Consider the following 27,896-nt stretch of genomic DNA (forward strand, 5'->3'; position numbering starts at 1 on the left):
TATTTTACATCTAAAACACGTATTTACAATGAATTTGGGTGAATACAAAAAAAAGAAAAAAAATTTGGGAAAAAATTTGGTAAAAAATGGTGATAATTCCGCAAAATATCGTTTAAAGTCATTTGTATTGAACTAATCATACTTTTTATATTTTTATCGTTAAGTTCACATTATTTTACATCTAAAACACGTATTTACAATACATTTGGGTGAATAAAAAAAATAGAAAAAAAATTTGGGAAAAAATTGGGTAAAAAATGGTGATAATTCCGCTAAATATCGTTTAAAGTCATTTTTATTGAACTAATCATACTTTTTATATTTTTATCGTTAAGTTCACATTATTTTACATCTAAAACACGTATTTACAATACATTTGGGTGAATACAAAAAATAGAAAAAAAATTTGGAAAAAATTTGTTAAAAAATGGTGATAATTCCGCTAAATATCGTTTAAAGTCATTTCTATTAAACTAATCATACTTTTTATATTTTTAACGTTAAGTTCACATTATTTTACATCTAAAACACGTATTTACAATACATTTGGGTGAATACAAAAAAAAGAAAAAAAATTTGGGAAAAAATTTGGTAAAAAATGGTGATAATTCCGCAAAATATCGTTTAAAGTCATTTGTATTGAACTAATCATACTTTTTATATTTTTATCGTTAAGTTCACATTATTTTACATCTAAAACACGTATTTACAATACATTTGGGTGAATAAAAAAAATAGAAAAAAAATTTGGGAAAAAATTGGGTAAAAAATGGTGATAATTCCGCTAAATATCGTTTAAAGTCATTTGTATTGAACTAATCATACTTTTTATATTTTTATCGTTAAGTTCACATTATTTTACATCTAAAACACGTCTTTACAATACATTTGGGTGAATATAAAAGGTCGTAAAAAAATTTTGAAATACAGGTGATGAATCCGCTAAATATCGTCTTAAGTCATTTCTATTAAACTAATCATACTTTTTATATTTTTATCGTTAAGTTCACATTATTTTACATCTAAAACACGTCTTTACTATACATTTGGGTGAATATAAAAGGTTGTAAAAAATTTTTGAAATACAGGTGATGAATCCGCTAAATATCGTCTTAAGTCATTTCTATTAAACTAATCATACTTTTTATATTTTAAACGTTAAGTTCACATTATTTTACATCTAAAACACGTATTTACAATACATCTGGGTGAATACAAAAAAAAGAAAAAAAATTTGGGAAAAAATTGGGTAAAAAATGGTGATAATTCCGCTAAATATCGTTTAAAGTCATTTGTATTGAACTAATCATACTTTTTATATTTTTATCGTTAAGTTCACATTATTTTACATCTAAAACACGTCTTTACAATACATTTGGGTGAATATAAAAGGTCGTAAAAAAATTTTGAAATACAGGTGATGAATCCGCTAAATATCGTCTTAAGTCATTTCTATTAAACTAATCATACTTTTTATATTTTTAACGTTAAGTTCACATTATTTTACATCTAAAACACGTATTTACAATGAATTTGGGTGAATACAAAAAAAAGAAAAAAAATTTGGGAAAAAATTTGGTAAAAAATGGTGATAATTCCGCAAAATATCGTTTAAAGTCATTTGTATTGAACTAATCATACTTTTTATATTTTTATCGTTAAGTTCACATTATTTTACATCTAAAACACGTATTTACAATACATTTGGGTGAATAAAAAAAATAGAAAAAAAATTTGGGAAAAAATTGGGTAAAAAATGGTGATAATTCCGCTAAATATCGTTTAAAGTCATTTTTATTGAACTAATCATACTTTTTATATTTTTATCGTTAAGTTCACATTATTTTACATCTAAAACACGTATTTACAATACATTTGGGTGAATACAAAAAATAGAAAAAAAATTTGGAAAAAATTTGTTAAAAAATGGTGATAATTCCGCTAAATATCGTTTAAAGTCATTTGTATTGAACTAATCATACTTTTTATATTTTTATCGTTAAGTTCACATTATTTTACATCTAAAACACGTCTTTACAATACATTTGGGTGAATATAAAAGGTCGTAAAAAAATTTTGAAATACAGGTGATGAATCCGCTAAATATCGTCTTAAGTCATTTCTATTAAACTAATCATACTTTTTATATTTTTATCGTTAAGTTCACATAATTTTACATCTAAAACACGTCTTTACAATACATTTGGGTGAATATAAAAAATAGAAAAAAAATTTGGAAAAAATTTGTTAAAAAATGGTGATAATTCCGCTAAATATCGTTTAAAGTCATTTGTATTGAACTAATCATACTTTTTATATTTTTATCGTTAAGTTCACATTATTTTACATCTAAAACACGTCTTTACAATACATTTGGGTGAATATAAAAGGTCGTAAAAAAATTTTGAAATACAGGTGATGAATCCGCTAAATATCGTCTTAAGTCATTTCTATTAAACTAATCATACTTTTTATATTTTTAACGTTAAGTTCACATTATTTTACATCTAAAACACGTATTTACAATACATTTGGGTGAATACAAAAAAAAGAAAAAAAATTTGGGAAAAAATTGGGTAAAAAATGGTGATAATTCCGCTAAATATCGTTTAAAGTCATTTGTATTGAACTAATCATACTTTTTATATTTTTATCGTTAAGTTCACATTATTTTACATCTAAAACACGTCTTTACAATACATTTGGGTGAATATAAAAGGTCGTAAAAAAATTTTGAAATACAGGTGATGAATCCGCTAAATATCGTCTTAAGTCATTTCTATTAAACTAATCATACTTTTTATATTTTTAACGTTAAGTTCACATTATTTTACATCTAAAACACGTATTTACAATACATTTGGGTGAATACAAAAAATAGAAAAAAAATTTGGTAAAAAATGGTGATAATTTCGCTAAATATCGATTAAAGTCATTTCTATTCAACTAATCATACTTTTTATATTTTTAACGTTAAGTTCACATTATTTTACATCTAAAACACGTATTTACAATACATTTGGGTGAATATAAAAGGTCGTAAAAAAATTTTGAAATACAGGTGATGAATCCGCTAAATATCGTCTTAAGTCATTTCTATTAAACTAATCATACTTTTTATATTTTTAACGTTAAGTTCACATTATTTTACATCTAATACACGTGTTTACAATACATGGGTGAATACAAAAAATAGAAAAAAAATTTGGTAAAAAATGGTAATAATTCCGCTAAATATCGTTTAAAGTCATTTGTATTGAACTAATCATACTTTTTATATTTTTATCGTTAAGTTCACATTATTTTACATCTAAAACACGTCTTTACTATACATTTGGGTGAATATAAAAGGTTGTAAAAAATTTTTGAAATACAGGTGATGAATCCGCTAAATATCGTCTTAAGTCATTTCTATTAAACTAATCATACTTTTTATATTTTAAACGTTAAGTTCACATTATTTTACATCTAAAACACGTGTTTACAATACATTTGGGTGAATACAAAAAATAGAAAAAAAATTTGGTAAAAAATGGTGATAATTCCGCTAAATATCGTTTAAAGTCATTTGTATTGAACTAATCATACTTTTTATATTTTTATCGTTAAGTTCACATTATTTTACATCTAAAACACGTATTTACAATACATTTGGGTGAATACAAAAAATAGAAAAAAAATTTGGAAAAAATTTGTTAAAAAATGGTGATAATTCCGCTAAATATCGTTTAAAGTCATTTGTATTGAACTAATCATACTTTTTATATTTTTATCGTTAAGTTCACATTATTTTACATCTAAAACACGTCTTTACAATACATTTGGGTGAATATAAAAGGTCGTAAAAAAATTTTGAAATACAGGTGATGAATCCGCTAAATATCGTCTTAAGTCATTTCTATTAAACTAATCATACTTTTTATATTTTTAACGTTAAGTTCACATTATTTTACATCTAAAACACGTATTTACAATACATCTGGGTGAATACAAAAAAAAGAAAAAAAATTTGGGAAAAAATTTGGTAAAAAATGGTGATAATTCCGCAAAATATCGTTTAAAGTCATTTGTATTGAACTAATCATACTTTTTATATTTTTATCGTTAAGTTCACATTATTTTACATCTAAAACACGTATTTACAATACATTTGGGTGAATAAAAAAAATAGAAAAAAAATTTGGGAAAAAATTGGGTAAAAAATGGTGATAATTCCGCTAAATATCGTTTAAAGTCATTTGTATTGAACTAATCATACTTTTTATATTTTTATCGTTAAGTTCACATTATTTTACATCTAAAACACGTCTTTACAATACATTTGGGTGAATATAAAAGGTCGTAAAAAAATTTTGAAATACAGGTGATGAATCCGCTAAATATCGTCTTAAGTCATTTCTATTAAACTAATCATACTTTTTATATTTTTAACGTTAAGTTCACATTATTTTACATCTAAAACACGTATTTACAATACATTTGGGTGAATACAAAAAATAGAAAAAAAATTTGGTAAAAAATGGTGATAATTTCGCTAAATATCGATTAAAGTCATTTCTATTCAACTAATCATACTTTTTATATTTTTAACGTTAAGTTCACATTATTTTACATCTAAAACACGTATTTACAATACATTTGGGTGAATATAAAAGGTCGTAAAAAAATTTTGAAATACAGGTGATGAATCCGCTAAATATCGTCTTAAGTCATTTCTATTAAACTAATCATACTTTTTATATTTTTAACGTTAAGTTCACATTATTTTACATCTAATACACGTGTTTACAATACATGGGTGAATACAAAAAATAGAAAAAAAATTTGGTAAAAAATGGTAATAATTCCGCTAAATATCGTTTAAAGTCATTTGTATTGAACTAATCATACTTTTTATATTTTTATCGTTAAGTTCACATTATTTTACATCTAAAACACGTCTTTACTATACATTTGGGTGAATATAAAAGGTTGTAAAAAATTTTTGAAATACAGGTGATGAATCCGCTAAATATCGTCTTAAGTCATTTCTATTAAACTAATCATACTTTTTATATTTTAAACGTTAAGTTCACATTATTTTACATCTAAAACACGTGTTTACAATACATTTGGGTGAATACAAAAAATAGAAAAAAAATTTGGTAAAAAATGGTGATAATTCCGCTAAATATCGTTTAAAGTCATTTGTATTGAACTAATCATACTTTTTATATTTTTATCGTTAAGTTCACATTATTTTACATCTAAAACACGTATTTACAATACATTTGGGTGAATACAAAAAATAGAAAAAAAATTTGGAAAAAATTTGTTAAAAAATGGTGATAATTCCGCTAAATATCGTTTAAAGTCATTTGTATTGAACTAATCATACTTTTTATATTTTTATCGTTAAGTTCACATTATTTTACATCTAAAACACGTCTTTACAATACATTTGGGTGAATATAAAAGGTCGTAAAAAAATTTTGAAATACAGGTGATGAATCCGCTAAATATCGTCTTAAGTCATTTCTATTAAACTAATCATACTTTTTATATTTTTAACGTTAAGTTCACATTATTTTACATCTAAAACACGTATTTACAATACATCTGGGTGAATACAAAAAAAAGAAAAAAAATTTGGGAAAAAATTTGGTAAAAAATGGTGATAATTCCGCAAAATATCGTTTAAAGTCATTTGTATTGAACTAATCATACTTTTTATATTTTTATCGTTAAGTTCACATTATTTTACATCTAAAACACGTATTTACAATACATTTGGGTGAATAAAAAAAATAGAAAAAAAATTTGGGAAAAAATTGGGTAAAAAATGGTGATAATTCCGCTAAATATCGTTTAAAGTCATTTGTATTGAACTAATCATACTTTTTATATTTTTATCGTTAAGTTCACATTATTTTACATCTAAAACACGTCTTTACAATACATTTGGGTGAATATAAAAGGTCGTAAAAAAATTTTGAAATACAGGTGATGAATCCGCTAAATATCGTCTTAAGTCATTTCTATTAAACTAATCATACTTTTTATATTTTTATCGTTAAGTTCACATTATTTTACATCTAAAACACGTCTTTACTATACATTTGGGTGAATATAAAAGGTTGTAAAAAATTTTTGAAATACAGGTGATGAATCCGCTAAATATCGTCTTAAGTCATTTCTATTAAACTAATCATACTTTTTATATTTTAAACGTTAAGTTCACATTATTTTACATCTAAAACACGTGTTTACAATACATTTGGGTGAATACAAAAAATAGAAAAAAAATTTGGTAAAAAATGGTGATAATTCCGCTAAATATCGTTTAAAGTCATTTGTATTGAACTAATCATACTTTTTATATTTTTATCGTTAAGTTCACATTATTTTACATCTAAAACACGTATTTACAATACATTTGGGTGAATAAAAAAAATAGAAAAAAAATTTGGGAAAAAATTGGGTAAAAAATGGTGATAATTCCGCTAAATATCGTTTAAAGTCATTTGTATTGAACTAATCATACTTTTTATATTTTTATCGTTAAGTTCACATTATTTTACATCTAAAACACGTCTTTACAATACATTTGGGTGAATATAAAAGGTCGTAAAAAAATTTTGAAATACAGGTGATGAATCCGCTAAATATCGTCTTAAGTCATTTCTATTAAACTAATCATACTTTTTATATTTTTATCGTTAAGTTCACATTATTTTACATCTAAAACACGTCTTTACTATACATTTGGGTGAATATAAAAGGTTGTAAAAAATTTTTGAAATACAGGTGATGAATCCGCTAAATATCGTCTTAAGTCATTTCTATTAAACTAATCATACTTTTTATATTTTAAACGTTAAGTTCACATTATTTTACATCTAAAACACGTGTTTACAATACATTTGGGTGAATACAAAAAATAGAAAAAAAATTTGGTAAAAAATGGTGATAATTCCGCTAAATATCGTTTAAAGTCATTTGTATTGAACTAATCATACTTTTTATATTTTTATCGTTAAGTTCACATTATTTTACATCTAAAACACGTATTTACAATACATTTGGGTGAATACAAAAAATAGAAAAAAAATTTGGAAAAAATTTGTTAAAAAATGGTGATAATTCCGCTAAATATCGTTTAAAGTCATTTGTATTGAACTAATCATACTTTTTATATTTTTATCGTTAAGTTCACATTATTTTACATCTAAAACACGTCTTTACAATACATTTGGGTGAATATAAAAGGTCGTAAAAAAATTTTGAAATACAGGTGATGAATCCGCTAAATATCGTCTTAAGTCATTTCTATTTAACTAATCATACTTTTTATATTTTTAACGTTAAGTTCACATTATTTTACATCTAAAACACGTATTTACAATACATCTGGGTGAATACAAAAAAAAGAAAAAAAATTTGGGAAAAAATTGGGTAAAAAATGGTGATAATTCCGCTAAATATCGTTTAAAGTCATTTGTATTGAACTAATCATACTTTTTATATTTTTATCGTTAAGTTCACATTATTTTACATCTAAAACACGTCTTTACAATACATTTGGGTGAATATAAAAGGTCGTAAAAAAATTTTGAAATACAGGTGATGAATCCGCTAAATATCGTCTTAAGTCATTTCTATTAAACTAATCATACTTTTTATATTTTTAACGTTAAGTTCACATTATTTTACATCTAAAACACGTATTTACAATACATTTGGGTGAATACAAAAAAAAGAAAAAAAATTTGGGAAAAAATTTGGTAAAAAATGGTGATAATTCCGCAAAATATCGTTTAAAGTCATTTGTATTGAACTAATCATACTTTTTATATTTTTATCGTTAAGTTCACATTATTTTACATCTAAAACACGTATTTACAATACATTTGGGTGAATAAAAAAAATAGAAAAAAAATTTGGGAAAAAATTGGGTAAAAAATGGTGATAATTCCGCTAAATATCGTTTAAAGTCATTTTTATTGAACTAATCATACTTTTTATATTTTTATCGTTAAGTTCACATTATTTTACATCTAAAACACGTATTTACAATACATTTGGGTGAATACAAAAAATAGAAAAAAAATTTGGAAAAAATTTGTTAAAAAATGGTGATAATTCCGCTAAATATCGTTTAAAGTCATTTGTATTGAACTAATCATACTTTTTATATTTTTATCGTTAAGTTCACATTATTTTACATCTAAAACACGTCTTTACAATACATTTGGGTGAATATAAAAGGTCGTAAAAAAATTTTGAAATACAGGTGATGAATCCGCTAAATATCGTCTTAAGTCATTTCTATTAAACTAATCATACTTTTTATATTTTTATCGTTAAGTTCACATAATTTTACATCTAAAACACGTCTTTACAATACATTTGGGTGAATATAAAAAATAGAAAAAAAATTTGGAAAAAATTTGTTAAAAAATGGTGATAATTCCGCTAAATATCGTTTAAAGTCATTTGTATTGAACTAATCATACTTTTTATATTTTTATCGTTAAGTTCACATTATTTTACATCTAAAACACGTCTTTACAATACATTTGGGTGAATATAAAAGGTCGTAAAAAAATTTTGAAATACAGGTGATGAATCCGCTAAATATCGTCTTAAGTCATTTCTATTAAACTAATCATACTTTTTATATTTTTAACGTTAAGTTCACATTATTTTACATCTAAAACACGTATTTACAATACATTTGGGTGAATACAAAAAAAAGAAAAAAAATTTGGGAAAAAATTGGGTAAAAAATGGTGATAATTCCGCTAAATATCGTTTAAAGTCATTTGTATTGAACTAATCATACTTTTTATATTTTTATCGTTAAGTTCACATTATTTTACATCTAAAACACGTCTTTACAATACATTTGGGTGAATATAAAAGGTCGTAAAAAAATTTTGAAATACAGGTGATGAATCCGCTAAATATCGTCTTAAGTCATTTCTATTAAACTAATCATACTTTTTATATTTTTAACGTTAAGTTCACATTATTTTACATCTAAAACACGTATTTACAATACATTTGGGTGAATACAAAAAATAGAAAAAAAATTTTGTAAAAAATGGTGATAATTTCGCTAAATATCGATTAAAGTCATTTCTATTCAACTAATCATACTTTTTATATTTTTAACGTTAAGTTCACATTATTTTACATCTAAAACACGTCTTTAGAATACATTTGGGTGAATATAAAAGGTCGTAAAAAAATTTTGAAATACAGGTGATGAATCCGCTAAATATCGTCTTAAGTCATTTCTATTAAACTAATCATACTTTTTATATTTTGAACGTTAAGTTCACAATATTTTACATCTAAAACACGTATTTACAATACATTTGAGTGAATAGAAAAAATAGAAAAAAAATTTGGGAAACAATTTGGTAAATAATGGTGATAATTCCGCTAAATATCGTTTAAAGTCATTTGTATTGAACTAATCATACTTTTTATATTTTTATCGTTAAGTTCACATTATTTTACATCTAAAACACGTATTTACAATACATTTGGGTGAATAAAAAAAATAGAAAAAAAATTTGGGAAAAAATTGGGTAAAAAATGGTGATAATTCCGCTAAATATCGTTTAAAGTCATTTGTATTGAACTAATCATACTTTTTAAATTTTTATCGTTAAGTTCACATTATTTTACATCTAAAACACGTGTTTACAATACATTTGGGTGAATACAAAAAATAGAAAAAAAATTTGGGAAAAAATTGGGTAAAAAATGGTGATAATTCCGCTAAATATCGTCTTAAGTCATTTCTATTAAACTAATCATACTTTTTATATTTTTAACGTTAAGTTCACATTATTTTACATCTAAAACACGTATTTACAATACATTTGGGTGAATACAAAAAAAAGAAAAAAAATTTGGGAAAAAATTGGGTAAAAAATGGTGATAATTCCGCTAAATATCGTTTAAAGTCATTTGTATTGAACTAATCATACTTTTTATATTTTTATCGTTAAGTTCACATTATTTTACATCTAAAACACGTCTTTACAATACATTTGGGTGAATATAAAAGGTCGTAAAAAAATTTTGAAATACAGGTGATGAATCCGCTAAATATCGTCTTAAGTCATTTCTATTAAACTAATCATACTTTTTATATTTTTAACGTTAAGTTCACATTATTTTACATCTAAAACACGTATTTACAATACATTTGGGTGAATACAAAAAATAGAAAAAAAATTTGGTAAAAAATGGTGATAATTTCGCTAAATATCGATTAAAGTCATTTCTATTCAACTAATCATACTTTTTATATTTTTAACGTTAAGTTCACATTATTTTACATCTAAAACACGTCTTTAGAATACATTTGGGTGAATATAAAAGGTCGTAAAAAAATTTTGAAATACAGGTGATGAATCCGCTAAATATCGTCTTAAGTCATTTCTATTAAACTAATCATACTTTTTATATTTTTAACGTTAAGTTCACAATATTTTACATCTAAAACACGTATTTACAATACATTTGAGTGAATAGAAAAAATAGAAAAAAAATTTGGGAAACAATTTGGTAAATAATGGTGATAATTCCGCTAAATATCGTTTAAAGTCATTTGTATTGAACTAATCATACTTTTTATATTTTTATCGTTAAGTTCACATTATTTTACATCTAAAACACGTCTTTACTATACATTTGGGTGAATATAAAAGGTTGTAAAAAATTTTTGAAATACAGGTGATGAATCCGCTAAATATCGTCTTAAGTCATTTCTATTAAACTAATCATACTTTTTATATTTTAAACGTTAAGTTCACATTATTTTACATCTAAAACACGTGTTTACAATACATTTGGGTGAATACAAAAAATAGAAAAAAAATTTGGTAAAAAATGGTGATAATTCCGCTAAATATCGTTTAAAGTCATTTGTATTGAACTAATCATACTTTTTATATTTTTATCGTTAAGTTCACATTATTTTACATCTAAAACACGTATTTACAATACATTTGGGTGAATACAAAAAATAGAAAAAAAATTTGGAAAAAATTTGTTAAAAAATGGTGATAATTCCGCTAAATATCGTTTAAAGTCATTTGTATTGAACTAATCATACTTTTTATATTTTTATCGTTAAGTTCACATTATTTTACATCTAAAACACGTCTTTACAATACATTTGGGTGAATATAAAAGGTCGTAAAAAAATTTTGAAATACAGGTGATGAATCCGCTAAATATCGTCTTAAGTCATTTCTATTTAACTAATCATACTTTTTATATTTTTAACGTTAAGTTCACATTATTTTACATCTAAAACACGTATTTACAATACATTTGGGTGAATACAAAAAATAGAAAAAAAATTTGGGAAAAAATGGTGATAATTCCGCTAAATATCGTTTAAAGTCATTTGTATTGAACTAATCATACTTTTTATATTTTTATCGTTAAGTTCACATTATTTTACATCTAAAACACGTCTTTACAATACATTTGGGTGAATATAAAAGGTCGTAAAAAAATTTTGAAATACAGGTGATGAATCCGCTAAATATCGTCTTAAGTCATTTCTATTAAACTTATCATACTTTTTATATTTTTAACGTTAAGTTCACATTATTTTACATCTAAAACACGTATTTACAATACATTTGGGTGAATACAAAAAAAAGAAAAAAAATTTGGGAAAGAATTTGGTAAAAAATGGTGATAATTCCGCAAAATATCGTTTAAAGTCATTTGTATTGAACTAATCATACTTTTTATATTTTTATCGTTAAGTTCACATTATTTTACATCTAAAACACGTATTTACAATACATTTGGGTGAATAAAAAAAATAGAAAAAAAATTTGGGAAAAAATTGGGTAAAAAATGGTGATAATTCCGCTAAATATCGTTTAAAGTCATTTGTATTGAACTAATCATACTTTTTAAATTTTTATCGTTAAGTTCACATTATTTTACATCTAAAACACGTCTTTACAATACATTTGGGTGAATATAAAAGGTCGTAAAAAAATTTTGAAATACAGGTGATGAATCCGCTAAATATCGTCTTAAGTCATTTCTATTAAACTAATCATACTTTTTATATTTTTAACGTTAAGTTCACATTATTTTACATCTAAAACACGTATTTACAATACATTTGGATGAATACAAAAAATAGAAAAAAAATTTGGGAAAAAATGGTGATAATTCCGCTAAATATCGTTTAAAGTCATTTGTATTGAACTAATCATACTTTTTATATTTTTATCGTTAAGTTCACATTATTTTACATCTAAAACACGTCTTTACAATACATTTGGGTGAATATAAAAGGTCGTAAAAAAATTTTGAAATACAGGTGATGAATCCGCTAAATATCGTCTTAATTCATTTCTATTAAACTAATCATACTTTTTATATTTTTAACGTTAAGTTCACATTATTTTACATCTAAAACACGTATTTACAATACATTTGGGTGAATACAAAAAATAGAAAAAAAATTTGGAAAAAAATGGTGATAATTCCGCTAAATATCGTTTAAAGTCATTTGTATTGAACTAATCATACTTTTTATATTTTTATCGTTAAGTTCACATTATTTTACATCTAAAACACGTATTTACAATACATTTGGGTGAATACAAAAAATAGAAAAAAAATTTGGAAAAAATTTGTTAAAAAATGGTGATAATTCCGCTAAATATCGTTTAAAGTCATTTGTATTGAACTAATCATACTTTTTATATTTTTATCGTTAAGTTCACATTATTTTACATCTAAAACACGTCTTTACAATACATTTGGGTGAATATAAAAGGTCGTAAAAAAATTTTGAAATACAGGTGATGAATCCGCTAAATATCGTCTTAAGTCATTTCTATTAAACTAATCATACTTTTTATATTTTTAACGTTAAGTTCACATTATTTTACATCTAAAACACGTATTTACAATACATTTGGGTGAATACAAAAAAAAGAAAAAAAATTTGGGAAAAAATTTGGTAAAAAATGGTGATAATTCCGCAAAATATCGTTTAAAGTCATTTGTATTGAACTAATCATACTTTTTATATTTTTATCGTTAAGTTCACATTATTTTACATCTAAAACACGTATTTACAATACATTTGGGTGAATAAAAAAAATAGAAAAAAAATTTGGGAAAAAATTGGGTAAAAAATGGTGATAATTCCGCTAAATATCGTTTAAAGTCATTTGTATTGAACTAATCATACTTTTTATATTTTTATCGTTAAGTTCACATTATTTTACATCTAAAACACGTATTTACAATACATTTGGGTGAATACAAAAAATAGAAAAAAAATTTGTTAAAAAATGGTGATAATTCCGCTAAATATCGTTTAAAGTCATTTGTATTGAACTAATCATACTTTTTATATTTTTATCGTTAAGTTCACATTATTTTACATCTAAAACACGTCTTTACAATACATTTGGGTGAATATAAAAGGTCGTAAAAAAATTTTGAAATACAGGTGATGAATCCGCTAAATATCGTCTTAAGTCATTTCTATTAAACTAATCATACTTTTTATATTTTTAACGTTAAGTTCACATTATTTTACATCTAAAACACGTATTTACAATACATTTGGGTGAATACAAAAAATAGAAAAAAAATTTGGTAAAAAATGGTGATAATTTCGCTAAATATCGATTAAAGTCATTTCTATTCAACTAATCATACTTTTTATATTTTTAACGTTAAGTTCACATTATTTTACATCTAAAACACGTCTTTAGAATACATTTGGGTGAATATAAAAGGTCGTAAAAAAATTTTGAAATACAGGTGATGAATCCGCTAAATATCGTCTTAAGTCATTTCTATTAAACTAATCATACTTTTTATATTTTTAACGTTAAGTTCACAATATTTTACATCTAAAACACGTATTTACAATACATTTGAGTGAATAGAAAAAATAGAAAAAAAATTTGGGAAACAATTTGGTAAATAATGGTGATAATTCCGCTAAATATCGTTTAAAGTCATTTGTATTGAACTAATCATACTTTTTATATTTTTATCGTTAAGTTCACATTATTTTACATCTAAAACACGTCTTTACTATACATTTGGGTGAATATAAAAGGTTGTAAAAAATTTTTGAAATACAGGTGATGAATCCGCTAAATATCGTCTTAAGTCATTTCTATTAAACTAATCATACTTTTTATATTTTAAACGTTAAGTTCACATTATTTTACATCTAAAACACGTGTTTACAATACATTTGGGTGAATACAAAAAATAGAAAAAAAATTTGGTAAAAAATGGTGATAATTCCGCTAAATATCGTTTAAAGTCATTTGTATTGAACTAATCATACTTTTTATATTTTTATCGTTAAGTTCACATTATTTTACATCTAAAACACGTATTTACAATACATTTGGGTGAATACAAAAAATAGAAAAAAAATTTGGAAAAAATTTGTTAAAAAATGGTGATAATTCCGCTAAATATCGTTTAAAGTCATTTGTATTGAACTAATCATACTTTTTATATTTTTATCGTTAAGTTCACATTATTTTACATCTAAAACACGTCTTTACAATACATTTGGGTGAATATAAAAGGTCGTAAAAAAATTTTGAAATACAGGTGATGAATCCGCTAAATATCGTCTTAAGTCATTTCTATTTAACTAATCATACTTTTTATATTTTTAACGTTAAGTTCACATTATTTTACATCTAAAACACGTATTTACAATACATTTGGGTGAATACAAAAAATAGAAAAAAAATTTGGGAAAAAATGGTGATAATTCCGCTAAATATCGTTTAAAGTCATTTGTATTGAACTAATCATACTTTTTATATTTTTATCGTTAAGTTCACATTATTTTACATCTAAAACACGTCTTTACAATACATTTGGGTGAATATAAAAGGTCGTAAAAAAATTTTGAAATACAGGTGATGAATCCGCTAAATATCGTCTTAAGTCATTTCTATTAAACTTATCATACTTTTTATATTTTTAACGTTAAGTTCACATTATTTTACATCTAAAACACGTATTTACAATACATTTGGGTGAATACAAAAAAAAGAAAAAAAATTTGGGAAAGAATTTGGTAAAAAATGGTGATAATTCCGCAAAATATCGTTTAAAGTCATTTGTATTGAACTAATCATACTTTTTATATTTTTATCGTTAAGTTCACATTATTTTACATCTAAAACACGTATTTACAATACATTTGGGTGAATAAAAAAAATAGAAAAAAAATTTGGGAAAAAATTGGGTAAAAAATGGTGATAATTCCGCTAAATATCGTTTAAAGTCATTTGTATTGAACTAATCATACTTTTTAAATTTTTATCGTTAAGTTCACATTATTTTACATCTAAAACACGTCTTTACAATACATTTGGGTGAATATAAAAGGTCGTAAAAAAATTTTGAAATACAGGTGATGAATCCGCTAAATATCGTCTTAAGTCATTTCTATTAAACTAATCATACTTTTTATATTTTTAACGTTAAGTTCACATTATTTTACATCTAAAACACGTATTTACAATACATTTGGATGAATACAAAAAATAGAAAAAAAATTTGGGAAAAAATGGTGATAATTCCGCTAAATATCGTTTAAAGTCATTTGTATTGAACTAATCATACTTTTTATATTTTTATCGTTAAGTTCACATTATTTTACATCTAAAACACGTCTTTACAATACATTTGGGTGAATATAAAAGGTCGTAAAAAAATTTTGAAATACAGGTGATGAATCCGCTAAATATCGTCTTAATTCATTTCTATTAAACTAATCATACTTTTTATATTTTTAACGTTAAGTTCACATTATTTTACATCTAAAACACGTATTTACAATACATTTGGGTGAATACAAAAAATAGAAAAAAAATTTGGAAAAAAATGGTGATAATTCCGCTAAATATCGTTTAAAGTCATTTGTATTGAACTAATCATACTTTTTATATTTTTATCGTTAAGTTCACATTATTTTACATCTAAAACACGTATTTACAATACATTTGGGTGAATACAAAAAATAGAAAAAAAATTTGGAAAAAATTTGTTAAAAAATGGTGATAATTCCGCTAAATATCGTTTAAAGTCATTTGTATTGAACTAATCATACTTTTTATATTTTTATCGTTAAGTTCACATTATTTTACATCTAAAACACGTCTTTACAATACATTTGGGTGAATATAAAAGGTCGTAAAAAAATTTTGAAATACAGGTGATGAATCCGCTAAATATCGTCTTAAGTCATTTCTATTAAACTAATCATACTTTTTATATTTTTAACGTTAAGTTCACATTATTTTACATCTAAAACACGTATTTACAATACATTTGGGTGAATACAAAAAAAAGAAAAAAAATTTGGGAAAAAATTTGGTAAAAAATGGTGATAATTCCGCAAAATATCGTTTAAAGTCATTTGTATTGAACTAATCATACTTTTTATATTTTTATCGTTAAGTTCACATTATTTTACATCTAAAACACGTATTTACAATACATTTGGGTGAATAAAAAAAATAGAAAAAAAATTTGGGAAAAAATTGGGTAAAAAATGGTGATAATTCCGCTAAATATCGTTTAAAGTCATTTGTATTGAACTAATCATACTTTTTATATTTTTATCGTTAAGTTCACATTATTTTACATCTAAAACACGTATTTACAATACATTTGGGTGAATACAAAAAATAGAAAAAAAATTTGTTAAAAAATGGTGATAATTCCGCTAAATATCGTTTAAAGTCATTTGTATTGAACTAATCATACTTTTTATATTTTTATCGTTAAGTTCACATTATTTTACATCTAAAACACGTCTTTACAATACATTTGGGTGAATATAAAAGGTCGTAAAAAAATTTTGAAATACAGGTGATGAATCCGCTAAATATCGTCTTAAGTCATTTCTATTAAACTAATCATACTTTTTATATTTTTAACGTTAAGTTCACATTATTTTACATCTAAAACACGTATTTACAATACATTTGGGTGAATATAAAAGGTCGTAAAAAAATTTTGAAATACAGGTGATGAATCCGCTAAATATCGTCTTAAGTCATTTCTATTAAACTAATCATACTTTTTATATTTTTAACGTTAAGTTCACATTATTTTACATCTAATACACGTGTTTACAATACATGGGTGAATACAAAAAATAGAAAAAAAATTTGGTAAAAAATGGTAATAATTCCGCTAAATATCGTTTAAAGTCATTTGTATTGAACTAATCATACTTTTTATATTTTTATCGTTAAGTTCACATTATTTTACATCTAAAACACGTCTTTACTATACATTTGGGTGAATATAAAAGGTTGTAAAAAATTTTTGAAATACAGGTGATGAATCCGCTAAATATCGTCTTAAGTCATTTCTATTAAACTAATCATACTTTTTATATTTTAAACGTTAAGTTCACATTATTTTACATCTAAAACACGTGTTTACAATACATTTGGGTGAATACAAAAAATAGAAAAAAAATTTGGTAAAAAATGGTGATAATTCCGCTAAATATCGTTTAAAGTCATTTGTATTGAACTAATCATACTTTTTATATTTTTATCGTTAAGTTCACATTATTTTACATCTAAAACACGTATTTACAATACATTTGGGTGAATAAAAAAAATAGAAAAAAAATTTGGGAAAAAATTGGGTAAACAATGGTGATAATTCCGCTAAATATCGTTTAAAGTCATTTGTATTGAACTAATCATACTTTTTATATTTTTATCGTTAAGTTCACATTATTTTACATCTAAAACACGTCTTTACAATACATTTGGGTGAATATAAAAGGTCGTAAAAAAATTTTGAAATACAGGTGATGAATCCGCTAAATATCGTCTTAAGTCATTTCTATTAAACTAATCATACTTTTTATATTTTTAACGTTAAGTTCACATTATTTTACATCTAAAACACGTATTTACAATACATTTGGGTGAATACAAAAAAAAGAAAAAAAATTTGGGAAAAAATTGGGTAAAAAATGGTGATAATTCCGCTAAATATCGTTTAAAGTCATTTGTATTGAACTAATCATACTTTTTATATTTTTATCGTTAAGTTCACATTATTTTACATCTAAAACACGTCTTTACAATACATTTGGGTGAATATAAAAGGTCGTAAAAAAATTTTGAAATACAGGTGATGAATCCGCTAAATATCGTCTTAAGTCATTTCTATTAAACTAATCATACTTTTTATATTTTTAACGTTAAGTTCACATTATTTTACATCTAAAACACGTATTTACAATACATTTGGGTGAATACAAAAAATAGAAAAAAAATTTGGTAAAAAATGGTGATAATTCCACTAAATATCGTTTAAAGTCATTTGTATTGAACTAATCATACTTTTTATATTTTTATTGTTAAGTTCACATTATTTTACATCTAAAACACGTCTTTACAATACATTTGGGTGAATATAAAAGGTCGTAAAAAAATTTTGAAATACAGGTGATGAATCCGCTAAATATCGTCTTAAGTCATTTCTATTAAACTAATCATACTTTTTATATTTTTAACGTTAAGTTCACATTATTTTACATCTAAAACACGTGTTTACAATACATTTGGGTGAATACAAAAAATAGAAAAAAAATTTGGTAAAAAATGGTGATAATTCCACTAAATATCGTTTAAAGTCATTTGTATTGAACTAATCATACTTTTTATATTTTTATCGTTAAGTTCACATTATTTTACATCTAAAACACGTATTTACAATACATTTGGGTGAATAAAAAAAAATAGAAAAAAAATTTGGGAAAAAATTGGGTAAAAAATGGTGATAATTCCGCTAAATATCGTTTAAAGTCATTTGTATTGAACTAATCATACTTTTTAAATTTTTATCGTTAAGTTCACATTATTTTACATCTAAAACACGTGTTTACAATACATTTGGGTGAATACAAAAAATAGAAAAAAAATTTGGGAAAAAATTGGGTAAAAAATGGTGATAATTCCGCTAAATATCGTCTTAAGTCATTTCTATTAAACTAATCATACTTTTTATATTTTTAACGTTAAGTTCACATTATTTTACATCTAAAACACGTATTTACAATACATTTGGGTGAATACAAAAAAAAGAAAAAAAATTTGGGAAAAAATTGGGTAAAAAATGGTGATAATTCCGCTAAATATCGTTTAAAGTCATTTGTATTGAACTAATCATACTTTTTATATTTTTATCGTTAAGTTCACATAATTTTACATCTAAAACACGTCTTTACAATACATTTGGGTGAATATAAAAGGTCGTAAAAAAATTTTGAAATACAGGTGATGAATCCGCTAAATATCGTCTTAAGTCATTTTTATTAAACTAATCATACTTTTTATATTTTTAACGTTAAGTTCACATTATTTTACATCTAATACACGTGTTTACAATACATTTGGGTGAATACAAAAAATAGAAAAAAAATTTGGTAAAAAATGGTAATAATTCCGCTAAATATCGTTTAAAGTCATTTGTATTGAACTAATCATACTTTTTATATTTTTATCGTTAAGTTCACATTATTTTACATCTAAAACACGTATTTACTATACATTTGGGTGAATATAAAAGGTTGTAAAAAATTTTTGAAATACAGGTGATGAATCCGCTAAATATCGTCTTAATTCATTTCTATTAAACTAATCATACTTTTTATATTTTTAACGTTAAGTTCACATTATTTTACATCTAAAACACGTATTTACAATACATTTGGGTGAATACAAAAAATAGAAAAAAAATTTGGAAAAAAATGGTGATAATTCCGCAAAATATCGTTTAAAGTCATTTGTATTGAACTAATCATACTTTTTATATTTTTATCGTTAAGTTCACATTATTTTACATCTAAAACACGTATTTACAATACATTTGGGTGAATAAAAAAAATAGAAAAAAAATTTGGGAAAAAATTGGGTAAAAAATGGTGATAATTCCGCTAAATATCGTTTAAAGTCATTTGTATTGAACTAATCATACTTTTTAAATTTTTATCGTTAAGTTCACATTATTTTACATCTAAAACACGTCTTTACAATACATTTGGGTGAATATAAAAGGTCGTAAAAAAATTTTGAAATACAGGTGATGAATCCGCTAAATATCGTCTTAAGTCATTTCTATTAAACTAATCATACTTTTTATATTTTTAACGTTAAGTTCACATTATTTTACATCTAAAACACGTATTTACAATACATTTGGATGAATACAAAAAATAGAAAAAAAATTTGGGAAAAAATGGTGATAATTCCGCTAAATATCGTTTAAAGTCATTTGTATTGAACTAATCATACTTTTTATATTTTTATCGTTAAGTTCACATTATTTTACATCTAAAACACGTCTTTACAATACATTTGGGTGAATATAAAAGGTCGTAAAAAAATTTTGAAATACAGGTGATGAATCCGCTAAATATCGTCTTAATTCATTTCTATTAAACTAATCATACTTTTTATATTTTTAACGTTAAGTTCACATTATTTTACATCTAAAACACGTATTTACAATACATTTGGGTGAATACAAAAAATAGAAAAAAAATTTGGAAAAAAATGGTGATAATTCCGCTAAATATCGTTTAAAGTCATTTGTATTGAACTAATCATACTTTTTATATTTTTATCGTTAAGTTCACATTATTTTACATCTAAAACACGTATTTACAATACATTTGGGTGAATACAAAAAATAGAAAAAAAATTTGGAAAAAATTTGTTAAAAAATGGTGATAATTCCGCTAAATATCGTTTAAAGTCATTTGTATTGAACTAATCATACTTTTTATATTTTTATCGTTAAGTTCACATTATTTTACATCTAAAACACGTCTTTACAATACATTTGGGTGAATATAAAAGGTCGTAAAAAAATTTTGAAATACAGGTGATGAATCCGCTAAATATCGTCTTAAGTCATTTCTATTAAACTAATCATACTTTTTATATTTTTAACGTTAAGTTCACATTATTTTACATCTAAAACACGTATTTACAATACATTTGGGTGAATACAAAAAAAAGAAAAAAAATTTGGGAAAAAATTTGGTAAAAAATGGTGATAATTCCGCAAAATATCGTTTAAAGTCATTTGTATTGAACTAATCATACTTTTTATATTTTTATCGTTAAGTTCACATTATTTTACATCTAAAACACGTATTTACAATACATTTGGGTGAATAAAAAAAATAGAAAAAAAATTTGGGAAAAAATTGGGTAAAAAATGGTGATAATTCCGCTAAATATCGTTTAAAGTCATTTGTATTGAACTAATCATACTTTTTATATTTTTATCGTTAAGTTCACATTATTTTACATCTAAAACACGTATTTACAATACATTTGGGTGAATACAAAAAATAGAAAAAAAATTTGTTAAAAAATGGTGATAATTCCGCTAAATATCGTTTAAAGTCATTTGTATTGAACTAATCATACTTTTTATATTTTTATCGTTAAGTTCACATTATTTTACATCTAAAACACGTCTTTACAATACATTTGGGTGAATATAAAAGGTCGTAAAAAAATTTTGAAATACAGGTGATGAATCCGCTAAATATCGTCTTAAGTCATTTCTATTAAACTAATCATACTTTTTATATTTTTAACGTTAAGTTCACATTATTTTACATCTAAAACACGTATTTACAATACATTTGGGTGAATATAAAAGGTCGTAAAAAAATTTTGAAATACAGGTGATGAATCCGCTAAATATCGTCTTAAGTCATTTCTATTAAACTAATCATACTTTTTATATTTTTAACGTTAAGTTCACATTATTTTACATCTAATACACGTGTTTACAATACATGGGTGAATACAAAAAATAGAAAAAAAATTTGGTAAAAAATGGTAATAATTCCGCTAAATATCGTTTAAAGTCATTTGTATTGAACTAATCATACTTTTTATATTTTTATCGTTAAGTTCACATTATTTTACATCTAAAACACGTCTTTACTATACATTTGGGTGAATATAAAAGGTTGTAAAAAATTTTTGAAATACAGGTGATGAATCCGCTAAATATCGTCTTAAGTCATTTCTATTAAACTAATCATACTTTTTATATTTTAAACGTTAAGTTCACATTATTTTACATCTAAAACACGTGTTTACAATACATTTGGGTGAATACAAAAAATAGAAAAAAAATTTGGTAAAAAATGGTGATAATTCCGCTAAATATCGTTTAAAGTCATTTGTATTGAACTAATCATACTTTTTATATTTTTATCGTTAAGTTCACATTATTTTAAATCTAAAACACGTATTTACAATACATTTGGGTGAATACAAAAAATAGAAAAAAAATTTGGAAAAAATTTGTTAAAAAATGGTGATAATTCCGCTAAATATCGTTTAAAGTCATTTGTATTGAACTAATCATACTTTTTATATTTTTATCGTTAAGTTCACATTATTTTACATCTAAAACACGTCTTTACAATACATTTGGGTGAATATAAAAGGTCGTAAAAAAATTTTGAAATACAGGTGATGAATCCGCTAAATATCGTCTTAAGTCATTTCTATTTAACTAATCATACTTTTTATATTTTTAACGTTAAGTTCACATTATTTTACATCTAAAACACGTATTTACAATACATCTGGGTGAATACAAAAAAAAGAAAAATAATTTGGGAAAAAATTGGGTAAAAAATGGTGATAATTCCGCTAAATATCGTCTTAATTCATTTCTATTAAACTAATCATACTTTTTATATTTTTAACGTTAAGTTCACATTATTTTACATCTAAAACACGTATTTACAATACATTTGGGTGAATACAAAAAATAGAAAAAAAATTTGGAAAAAAATGGTGATAATTCCGCTAAATATCGTTTAAAGTCATTTGTATTGAACTAATCATACTTTTTATATTTTTATCGTTAAGTTCACATTATTTTACATCTAAAACACGTATTTACAATACATTTGGGTGAATACAAAAAATAGAAAAAAAATTTGGAAAAAATTTGTTAAAAAATGGTGATAATTCCGCTAAATATCGTTTAAAGTCATTTGTATTGAACTAATCATACTTTTTATATTTTTATCGTTAAGTTCACATTATTTTACATCTAAAACACGTCTTTACAATACATTTGGGTGAATATAAAAGGTCGTAAAAAAATTTTGAAATACAGGTGATGAATCCGCTAAATATCGTCTTAAGTCATTTCTATTAAACTAATCATACTTTTTATATTTTTAACGTTAAGTTCACATTATTTTACATCTAAAACACGTATTTACAATACATTTGGGTGAATACAAAAAAAAGAAAAAAAATTTGGGAAAAAATTTGGTAAAAAATGGTGATAATTCCGCAAAATATCGTTTAAAGTCATTTGTATTGAACTAATCATACTTTTTATATTTTTATCGTTAAGTTCACATTATTTTACATCTAAAACACGTATTTACAATACATTTGGGTGAATAAAAAAAATAGAAAAAAAATTTGGGAAAAAATTGGGTAAAAAATGGTGATAATTCCGCTAAATATCGTTTAAAGTCATTTGTATTGAACTAATCATACTTTTTATATTTTTATCGTTAAGTTCACATTATTTTACATCTAAAACACGTATTTACAATACATTTGGGTGAATACAAAAAATAGAAAAAAAATTTGTTAAAAAATGGTGATAATTCCGCTAAATATCGTTTAAAGTCATTTGTATTGAACTAATCATACTTTTTATATTTTTATCGTTAAGTTCACATTATTTTACATCTAAAACACGTATTTACAATACATTTGGGTGAATAAAAAAAATAGAAAAAAAATTTGGGAAAAAATTGGGTAAAAAATGGTGATAATTCCGCTAAATATCGTTTAAAGTCATTTCTATTAAACTAATCATACTTTTTATATTTTTAACGTTAAGTTCACATTATTTTACATCTAAAACACGTATTTACAATACATTTGGGTGAATATAAAAGGTCGTAAAAAAATTTTGAAATACAGGTGATGAATCCGCTAAATATCGTCTTAAGTCATTTCTATTAAACTAATCATACTTTTTATATTTTTAACGTTAAGTTCACATTATTTTACATCTAATACACGTGTTTACAATACATGGGTGAATACAAAAAATAGAAAAAAAATTTGGTAAAAAATGGTAATAATTCCGCTAAATATCGTTTAAAGTCATTTGTATTGAACTAATCATACTTTTTATATTTTTATCGTTAAGTTCACATTATTTTACATCTAAAACACGTCTTTACTATACATTTGGGTGAATATAAAAGGTTGTAAAAAATTTTTGAAATACAGGTGATGAATCCGCTAAATATCGTCTTAAGTCATTTCTATTAAACTAATCATACTTTTTATATTTTAAACGTTAAGTTCACATTATTTTACATCTAAAACACGTGTTTACAATACATTTGGGTGAATACAAAAAATAGAAAAAAAATTTGGTAAAAAATGGTGATAATTCCGCTAAATATCGTTTAAAGTCATTTGTATTGAACTAATCATACTTTTTATATTTTTATCGTTAAGTTCACATTATTTTAAATCTAAAACACGTATTTACAATACATTTGGGTGAATACAAAAAATAGAAAAAAAATTTGGAAAAAATTTGTTAAAAAATGGTGATAATTCCGCTAAATATCGTTTAAAGTCATTTGTATTGAACTAATCATACTTTTTATATTTTTATCGTTAAGTTCACATTATTTTACATCTAAAACACGTCTTTACAATACATTTGGGTGAATATAAAAGGTCGTAAAAAAATTTTGAAATACAGGTGATGAATCCGCTAAATATCGTCTTAAGTCATTTCTATTTAACTAATCATACTTTTTATATTTTTAACGTTAAGTTCACATTATTTTACATCTAAAACACGTATTTACAATACATCTGGGTGAATACAAAAAAAAGAAAAATAATTTGGGAAAAAATTGGGTAAAAAATGGTGATAATTCCGCTAAATATCGTTTAAAGTCATTTGTATTGAACTAATCATACTTTTTATATTTTTATCGTTAAGTTCACATTATTTTACATCTAAAACACGTCTTTACAATACATTTGGGTGAATATAAAAGGTCGTAAAAAAATTTTGAAATACAGGTGATGAATCCGCTAAATATCGTCTTAAGTCATTTCTATTAAACTAATCATACTTTTTATATTTTTAACGTTAAGTTCACATTATTTTACATCTAAAACACGTATTTACAATACATTTGGGTGAATACAAAAAAAAGAAAAAAAATTTGGTAAAAAATGGTGATAATTCCGCAAAATATCGTTTAAAGTCATTTGTATTGAACTAATCATACTTTTTATATTTTTATCGTTAAGTTCACATTATTTTACATCTAAAACACGTATTTACAATACATTTGGGTGAATAAAAAAAATAGAAAAAAAATTTGGGAAAAAATTGGGTAAACAATGGTGATAATTCCGCTAAATATCGTTTAAAGTCATTTGTATTGAACTAATCATACTTTTTATATTTTTATCGTTAAGTTCACATTATTTTACATCTAAAACACGTCTTTACAATACATTTGGGTGAATATAAAAGGTCGTAAAAAAATTTTGAAATACAGGTGATGAATCCGCTAAATATCGTCTTAAGTCATTTCTATTAAACTAATCATACTTTTTATATTTTTAACGTTAAGTTCACATTATTTTACATCTAAAACACGTATTTACAATACATTTGGGTGAATACAAAAAAAAGAAAAAAAATTTGGGAAAAAATTGGGTAAAAAATGGTGATAATTCCGCTAAATATCGTTTAAAGTCATTTGTATTGAACTAATCATACTTTTTATATTTTTATCGTTAAGTTCACATTATTTTACATCTAAAACACGTCTTTACAATACATTTGGGTGAATATAAAAGGTCGTAAAAAAATTTTGAAATACAGGTGATGAATCCGCTAAATATCGTCTTAAGTCATTTCTATTAAACTAATCATACTTTTTATATTTTTAACGTTAAGTTCACATTATTTTACATCTAAAACACGTATTTACAATACATTTGGGTGAATACAAAAAATAGAAAAAAAATTTGGTAAAAAATGGTGATAATTCCGCTAAATATCGTTTAAAGTCATTTGTATTGAACTAATCATACTTTTTATATTTTTATTGTTAAGTTCACATTATTTTACATCTAAAACACGTCTTTACAATACATTTGGGTGAATATAAAAGGTCGTAAAAAAATTTTGAAATACAGGTGATGAATCCGCTAAATATCGTCTTAAGTCATTTCTATTAAACTAATCATACTTTTTATATTTTTAACGTTAAGTTCACATTATTTTACATCTAAAACACGTGTTTACAATACATTTGGGTGAATACAAAAAATAGAAAAAAAATTTGGTAAAAAATGGTGATAATTCCACTAAATATCGTTTAAAGTCATTTGTATTGAACTAATCATACTTTTTATATTTTTATCGTTAAGTTCACATTATTTTACATCTAAAACACGTATTTACAATACATTTGGGTGAATAAAAAAAAATAGAAAAAAAATTTGGGAAAAAATTGGGTAAAAAATGGTGATAATTCCGCTAAATATCGTTTAAAGTCATTTGTATTGAACTAATCATACTTTTTAAATTTTTATCGTTAAGTTCACATTATTTTACATCTAAAACACGTGTTTACAATACATTTGGGTGAATACAAAAAATAGAAAAAAAATTTGGGAAAAAATTGGGTAAAAAATGGTGATAATTCCGCTAAATATCGTCTTAAGTCATTTCTATTAAACTAATCATACTTTTTATATTTTTAACGTTAAGTTCACATTATTTTACATCTAAAACACGTATTTACAATACATTTGGGTGAATACAAAAAAAAGAAAAAAAATTTGGGAAAAAATTGGGTAAAAAATGGTGATAATTCCGCTAAATATCGTTTAAAGTCATTTGTATTGAACTAATCATACTTTTTATATTTTTATCGTTAAGTTCACATAATTTTACATCTAAAACACGTCTTTACAATACATTTGGGTGAATATAAAAGGTCGTAAAAAAATTTTGAAATACAGGTGATGAATCCGCTAAATATCGTCTTAAGTCATTTTTATTAAACTAATCATACTTTTTATATTTTTAACGTTAAGTTCACATTATTTTACATCTAATACACGTGTTTACAATACATTTGGGTGAATACAAAAAATAGAAAAAAAATTTGGTAAAAAATGGTAATAATTCCGCTAAATATCGTTTAAAGTCATTTGTATTGAACTAATCATACTTTTTATATTTTTATCGTTAAGTTCACATTATTTTACATCTAAAACACGTATTTACTATACATTTGGGTGAATATAAAAGGTTGTAAAAAATTTTTGAAATACAGGTGATGAATCCGCTAAATATCGTCTTAATTCATTTCTATTAAACTAATCATACTTTTTATATTTTTAACGTTAAGTTCACATTATTTTACATCTAAAACACGTATTTACAATACATTTGGGTGAATACAAAAAATAGAAAAAAAATTTGGAAAAAAATGGTGATAATTCCGCTAAATATCGTTTAAAGTCATTTGTATTGAACTAATCATACTTTTTATATTTTTATCGTTAAGTTCACATTATTTTACATCTAAAACACGTATTTACAATACATTTGGGTGAATACAAAAAATAGAAAAAAAATTTGGAAAAAATTTGTTAAAAAATGGTGATAATTCCGCTAAATATCGTTTAAAGTCATTTGTATTGAACTAATCATACTTTTTATATTTTTATCGTTAAGTTCACATTATT

Source organism: Diuraphis noxia, unplaced genomic scaffold (genome assembly GCF_037042655.1).
Source record: "Diuraphis noxia isolate RWA-SAM2 unplaced genomic scaffold, SU_Dnox_SAM2 contig0003, whole genome shotgun sequence".
NCBI classification, from domain to species: Eukaryota; Metazoa; Arthropoda; class Insecta; order Hemiptera; family Aphididae; genus Diuraphis; species Diuraphis noxia.